Source organism: Coptis chinensis, chromosome 3, assembly GCF_015680905.1.
Source record: "Coptis chinensis isolate HL-2020 chromosome 3, ASM1568090v1, whole genome shotgun sequence".
In the NCBI taxonomy this organism is placed as follows: Eukaryota; Viridiplantae; Streptophyta; class Magnoliopsida; order Ranunculales; family Ranunculaceae; genus Coptis; species Coptis chinensis.
Window position 1 is genome coordinate 63,812,357 of NC_141458.1, and position 7,503 is coordinate 63,819,859.

The following is a 7,503-nucleotide window of genomic DNA, read 5'->3' on the forward strand; positions in this document are numbered from 1 at the left end:
ATTTTATGTCAATGCTGAAAATGCATACAAAAAGATCTCTCCTAAAGGTGTTTATGTTGTTAGCTCGGTGTTTATATATTCTCAGTCATGTTATTGAGTCACTTCCTGTGATGGTAAACAAAAGCCGATTCTTTGGGTTTGGTCTAGTATTGTCAAATTTCTTAAGGAATTTCTGTTTTAATACTTAGAAAATGCGAATAAAGGGTGAATCCTTAGAAAACGCCACCATCGGCAGAAACCTAAGTCTTGTATTTGGACATAGCTATCTATACGTTTGTGTGTAGCATATTCTTTTCATACTTGGCTTTCCTCGTCGATTATAAATATCTTATTTTCCATAGTAAAGTAAAAACTTTATTCTTAGAGATAGAAAAAAGCATGTCGAGCTTTCGTCCCTAAGTGTTTTCTTCTTGTTTTGAAGCTTGTTGTCGATTCTACGTAAAAAACTGCACCGTAGTTTGGTCCGTGATATCCTTTTCTCTTTCTTTTTTTCTTTTGAATGCTAATATTCTTTCCCCACACACTAATAATCTAAATAGAGATGGCTTTATCATAAAAGATGAAGACAATATATTGGATATTGAAAATTGAACCATCGAGCACGGGTGCGTATGTCCGATTCTCAAACATTTATGTGAACTTCTTTTGTTCTGACCTCTTCTTTTGACTATTCTTTTAGTTTTTGTCCGAATAGTTGTATGTCCTTTTGGCATTCTATATGTTATTTTTGAACTCATCTCATCTTCTTTGCTCCTTTTTACATTGGGCGTGTGCGAGAGGCCATATCGTGCTTTGAAAATGCAGTTGAATTGTTTTACAAAAATTGGCAGACTAAATATGGTCGCAAGACACGCCAAGGTGAAATCCCTATATTCTGTTAAAAATCCATTTCATGTCTGAAATTATAAAGTGTGGGCTCTAGATGCATAACTTATCCTATTTGGTATAATCCTATGAATTTTTTATTTTCTATTATGCTTGGCGTGGGACTCTCAAGTTTTCATAATGAAGGGAATATGCATATAGATAGATATTTAGGATTGATTTGATGTAGTTCATAAGCGCATGTGAGTTTAAATGTGTGTAATGACACGGAAGCACATCTTTGTGCAGGAAATTGGGGAGTTATATGAGTGAACAAGATCTTCTTCAAAGCCTATTGCTTACTTAGAACGAAAGCAGCAGATATTTTTTCAAGTGAAGAAGTTACCATACGCAAACCCGGTCAAAAAAAGAAAGTTGCCGCTGACTTGTCGCTCAATTGGAACAGTAAATTCCTTTCCTTAATTATGATATTGATTATTGAATCCTTGTATTTATTTATTTTTATTCCTCCCGTTGATACTCTTCATTCTGTTTTTGTTTTGTTTTATACTTGGCTTTGGGGTTGTTTGTATTCCATGATTCACTTCCCAAGAAGTCGATTGTGAACCCTTCTACTATCGGTGTTATGGAACAATACCACATAAAACCTTGTCAGTCAATACTAGTTTGACTATGATGCTTAGAGACCCTATCCCTTGTTGAAGGCGTGGATGTGTCTCAAAAGATTGCACCGATTAATAGAAAAAACTCCGGTGGCCACCAACTTAACCCGCTTTGTCGTCATGCTAAGTATTAATAATCCTTTTTATTTGTAGGCATCATCCGGGTATCCACATCGCCAAAAACATGTCCTAAAGGGACTCGGATGCCTCATACTCAAGTGTCGGGCTTGCGGTGCATTAGTTGCATGTTTGGCAAGAGTAAACATTATTTGAGAATGTTTGCCCCCGATAATGACTTAATTCTACTTGTGAGGAAAAAAAAATTAACTAAACAAATATATGCACATACTTGCAGATATGCAAAGGCGGTTGAGATTTATGAAGAGATAGCGCGTCACTCACTCAACAATAACCTTCTAAAGTACAGTGTCAAAGGGTATCTTCTCAATCTTTGGTCTCGCCAACTCAGTAAAGGCGACGCCATTGCAATAACCAATTTGGAGAAATATCAGGTTTATCCCGGCATCTCTTCATTTTCTTTTAATTCCTTATTATTATTATTATTTTGTCCTTTCTATAGCACATTAGTAAAATTTAATTAGTCATTATGCCTATGCTATGCAGGATTTGGATCCAACTTTTCGGGGACACGTGAATACAAATTTTTAGTCAGAAGTTTTCATAGAAACACACGGGACCCTCACCAGTATTTAGTTTATTGTGGATTTCTCGAGAGTGAGTTTAGTTTCACCAATGAGTTACGCTGCGAAAAGAAAATTTCTGGTCGACTCCTCTGTTAATACAGTTCTATATAATTTGGTCTTAGTCTATTCAATCAAAGGCTTGCCTAGATCCATCTCCTAGTCTCACCCCGGTGCCTAGGCCCATCGTGATATCCCCTAGGCTCACTTCCAGCGTCTAGACTTTTTACTACATAGGTCTTAATTGCAAAAATGACCATACCATCTGAAGATATAGCTCTAATTATACACCGGTAGTCCCTAGTACAGATAGCACTACACCATAATAGGATATTTGCAACACGCACCTTTTTTGCTTTGCAACGCTTATTTACCGTTAGTAAATTGCCAACGCTAAATAAGCGTTGGCAATGTTGTAAAGCTGTGGTTTATTTGAGTGAATTTTCGGAATTAATTGCTAACGCTTAAAAAGCGTTGGAGAAGTGTTACAAATCCAAAAAACCAAAACAACCGAAATTTCAAAAATAGAGAACAAAAAAGAAAAGAATCGTTCGGTATGTCAAAATAGAAAACCTCTCTTTCTCTCTCACAGCCGCTGGGTTAGGTTAGGGTTTCTTATCTTTATTTCCTTTTCAACAAAGAGAAGCCTTCATTCTACAGTTCCATTAGACCATTACTGAAAGAAAACACACTTGTGTACCAGAACCACCATATAGATTATAGAGCACGATGAAATGGAGAAAGAGAGACGGGGTTTGGAAGCCACAATATGCAATTTTACCACCCCTTTTTAGTTCTATTTTATAATTTCTAAACCTAGGGTTAGGGGGTTTAGTATATGAGAAATGGGGTTTCTTGGTTTTACTCTATGTTGGCCATTCAATAAACTGTTTCAGTGGTTAATTTTGGAGGAAGTCGTGGTATGATTATGCTCATCAGGTATGGATTGAAAGAGATGAAAGTTAAATTTGCACCTTATCCTTGCTTTACTTGCACTTTCAGATCCTGAAAAATAGTGGATTTGTTCAAATTTGCTCAAGCTCCGTCCTTTCTTCCTAACTTTTCAGTTCTCAAGGTAAGACCTTTTCAGTTAGTTTATTTGTTCATTTTTATTGTTCAAGCTCTCACTCACTTCTTTGTAGCATTTGTCGCTTCCTCCCTCTCTCAAATTCTCGATTTCTCTCCTAAATAGTAACAGAAAAATCTAACCCGGTCAAGTAGTGCCCATCTTCCTATTATGTTTTTAGGGTAAAAATAGTTTTGAGTTGAAGAGGGGTTAGGGCTGAATTCATCTATGATCTTTGTTGCTTTGATTGCACTTTTTGGGGTTTGATTTCTACTTCTAGAATTTCAAATTTGAGAAATGTGCCAAGAATCTTGTTGGTTATTATGGCGATGGATGCAAAGAAATCTATGGTTCTTTGAGATTTTGGCATCGATCAAAACGGGCCGTATGATGACTAGATTGTGAAAATTAAGTTTGAGTGTATTTTGGGACTTGGGTATTTTTCTTTGGTTGTGAAAATTAAGTTTGAGTGTATTTGGTTTCATAGATGACTAGATTGTACAAAGTATATTTGTATCAAGGTGGGAATTGGAATGTTGGTTAAGATAAATGTTGCAATCGCCCTTTCACTAATGTTTTACTTCTTATATGCAGGTATGTTGGTATATACTTTTCCATCTTGTTCGCAAGATATTGTCTTTGGACTCGCGGAAGAAGGAAATGCTATCCCTTCCCAAATCTTCTTTTGTGCTAATTGGTATTCTAGAAGCCCTTGGACTTTCTTCTTTGGGATGTCTTTGGAGGTATATCTGAAACTTAGATCGTAGTTAGTATTACACTTAGGCGAGGCAGATTACGATTAAGTAGAGATCATTATTCAAATTCAATGCTCGGAGACCTAACTGAAATGTATATTCCATTTTGTTCCTGGGGTTTATTGATACAAGTGAAACTTTGCTTTTATATAAGTCGGATATCGAGCACCATAAGCAAAGACGTGTTGTTCTCCTTTGTTGAGCTTTTAAAGGGTGGAAAGGTACAATTAGTTGGTGCATTATTAATTTTTGTGTACTAATGAGTTTTGCATACCCCTTTTCAGCAATGCTTCCGGGACCGACTATACCAATATTAAGTCGGTGATGTTGATTTGTAAAGTTCAATTCACTTTCTTCCAATTTGCAAAGAAGACTTAGATAGTAACATACTCATTATGACCGTCAAAGAGTACCGAGCTCCATCTTCATTTTATGTTTTAGCTCTTAAAATCTGGCATAATTGTTCATACTCTTACGACGATTACGAAAATGAACAAGTGTTACCCAATTATATCTGACCATAGTTAGACTCAAAAAGTTAGTTATGTCTCGATATACAAGAAAAAGTTAGCTAGGATCTACACGAGTTGATTTAGATCTGAAAAATGGGATTGATGGTAATGAATCCGGGTTGTTGGGTAGAAATTCCGTCGTGTAGGAGCCATTCCTTCGCTTCAATTGCAGAGGAGGGGGATCGCATTCATGGTACAATCTGCATTCTTCTAGGGCCCCTACTTGCTCCACATAATAATTAAACTATTGGGATTAGTTGTTATTCAAGACATAAGCATAAAGGAAATTACATATATTAACAAAGAGTCATACGGGACTTAACACATTTATAGACACGAGTAAGCTCTCATGTGAATCCATATACATCTACTTGCACAAATTCTCACCGGAACCTAAGGCGTTTAACTCATACGTAATCTGAGCTCTTGGATAGTTACCAGCCAGGTACTCTAGGAGAGACTTGTTTCAAACCCACCAGCCTATTAGAGCGACTTTTTGGCTACCGTGGCTCCGGCATGAGGAGGGTGGCTATCATATATCACAAACTTGGTTCCAAAAAATTCGATCGCCAAAATAGCAAAAAGTGAATTGCAGCCCAACATAAAAGGAGAATGTGACCATTTATTTTGTTTATCATTTGAATCTAACCTCAACTTCCCAATGTAAGTCTAACCTCAACCTCAACTGTTGATATTTTAACCGCTATGGTCATGTACCGGTTGAGCTATCGGATCGCTGATTCGTTAGTTAAGAGTGCTAGTACTAGTTTGAATAGTAAAGTTGTTAGTCAAGATTCAACTTTACTTGCTCCGTTATTTGTTGATCTTTGTTTTATCCGTGGTGGATAATGTGAAAGTTGATTTAGTTGATTTGAGAGATGTTAAGATTGTTAAGAAACTTGGTGGGACTGTTGACGATCTGACGGAGTTGGTTAAAGGGTTGGTTTTGATAAGAAGGTTAGTCATTCCATTCGTGGGCGACTTCGTGTTGAGAATGCTAAGATTCTTTGTGATTCAGGTTTCAGATTTTCGCCACCCAAGACCGATATTGAGCAGTATTGTGGTTTCGGATTATACTTAAAATGGATAGGATTTTGAAGGAGGAGAGGAATTATATTTTGGGGATGATTAAGAAGATTAAAGGCGACGGGTGTAATGTTTTGTTGATTCAGAAGAGTATTTTGAGGGATGCGGTTACGGATCTGTCTTTGCATTATCTTTCTAAGGCTAAGATTTTGGTGGTTAAGGATGTGGAGAGGGATGCTATTGAGTTTATTACCAAGACTCTGAATTGCTTGCCTATTGCGAATATTGAACATTTTCGCGAGGAGAAGATGGGTCGTGCTGATTGTGTGGAAGAGGTTTCTCTTGGTGATGGGGAAGATTGTGAAGATTGGTATTAAGGATATGGGAAGGACAACGGCGATTGCTTGTTCGTGGGTCGAATCGGTTGGTTCGGATGAGGCTGAGAGGAGTCTACATGATGCTTTGTGTGTGATCCGATGTTTGGTGACCAAGAAGGTTCTAATTGCTGGTGGTGGTGCGCCGGAAATCGAGCTGTCGAGGCAGCTTGGTGCTTGGGCTAAGGTCTTGCATGGGATGGAAAGTTATTGTGTGCGGTCATTTGCGGAGGCTCTTGAAGTTATTCCATATACTCTTGCTGAGAATGCAGGTTTGAACCCAATAGCTATCGTGACTGAGCTCGGAACCGACATGCACGGGGGGTGAGATCAATATGGGATCAATGTGAGGAAAGGGCAGATTACAAATATCTTGGAGGAAAATGTGGTTCACCCGGCGCTTGTGAGCACAGTAGCTATCACATTGGCAACAGAGTCGCGTGAGGATGATCACGAAGATTGATGACATAATTACAAGAAGGTAGAATATATGAGTATTGCCACTCATTAGAACCTGCTAGTATCTTAATCTGTTTTATTTTTGGTTTTGTGCACTTTTCGAAGTTTTTGTTGTTTATCATTCTTGAATATATAACTAGTTTCATAGAATCACAAACATCCCAAAAAGATAGGCCAACCACCTTTCTTGAATATATAACTATATATAACTTTTGATTTTGTAAATGCCTATTCTCTTGCACTAGTGGTGTTAGTAGCATGATAGAAACCGCAGAACCATAAATGCCTATCCGGTGAAAACTACTCTTGCCAATATATAGAATTTAGGTGGCAAACATACTTCTTTGTGGTCTTTTACGTACTCTATCTTATAACTAAGCCAATCAGGTCATAATCCACTAGAAAAGATCTCCTAGAATGTGAGTTCTACTCTAATTAATAACGAAGTTCCTATGAACTGTGATTGCCGGCTTAATGCCGCGGTGTAATGCGTCGTGTATGTGTTTTATGTGCACAGTTAAGCCCTTAAGTATTTTCATTGATCGATCGTTGGAAGTAACTTTCTTTATCGAGAAGCTCTGATCCTCTCGATGACGTTCAATTCACCACCTTAATTAGTGCTAGCCGGTTAGAGTCGGCCGTGTTGGCACTTGGCTGATTTCCTAGACCTAGCAGTTAGTGTCATTTCGGGGAGGCTCCTCGGTGTCCCTTCGTTTATGTTGTTTGTTTAAGGATTCACTAGGATTGTCCATGAGACTCTTAGGAAACTCTACCTCTGTCTAATATGACTATTATACTCTTACCCCTGTTAGTGGTGATCGAGTGAGGAGTTTTACTAATGTAATTTCTGAGGACTTTAAATCTTGGGCTAGTGCGTCATGATTGCCGAACTAATTAAGGTACTAACAACTTTTTTTTTTTTTTTTTTCTCACAAGTCACAAACATTATCTAAGATGAATTTCCTTTTTCTAGAGAAGGATTGTCTTTGGTCTCCATCGAGAACACATCTATTTGATCAACCTGATATTACCGACATGTGGGGGCTTTTGGAAGAAGGCCAAAATAATTGCTTCCCAATCTGATGAGTCATACTTACCTCAAGCTCCTCATCAAGGTAAAAAT

The 7,503-nt window shown here is 37.7% G+C and overlaps 1 pseudogene; it reads left to right on the top strand.

Moving 5' to 3' along the window:
• Positions 1-3,741: 3,741 nt before the first annotated feature.
• Positions 3,742-6,406, top strand: LOC147510378 (T-complex protein 1 subunit delta pseudogene; annotated as a pseudogene).
• Positions 6,407-7,503: the final 1,097 nt, after the last annotated feature.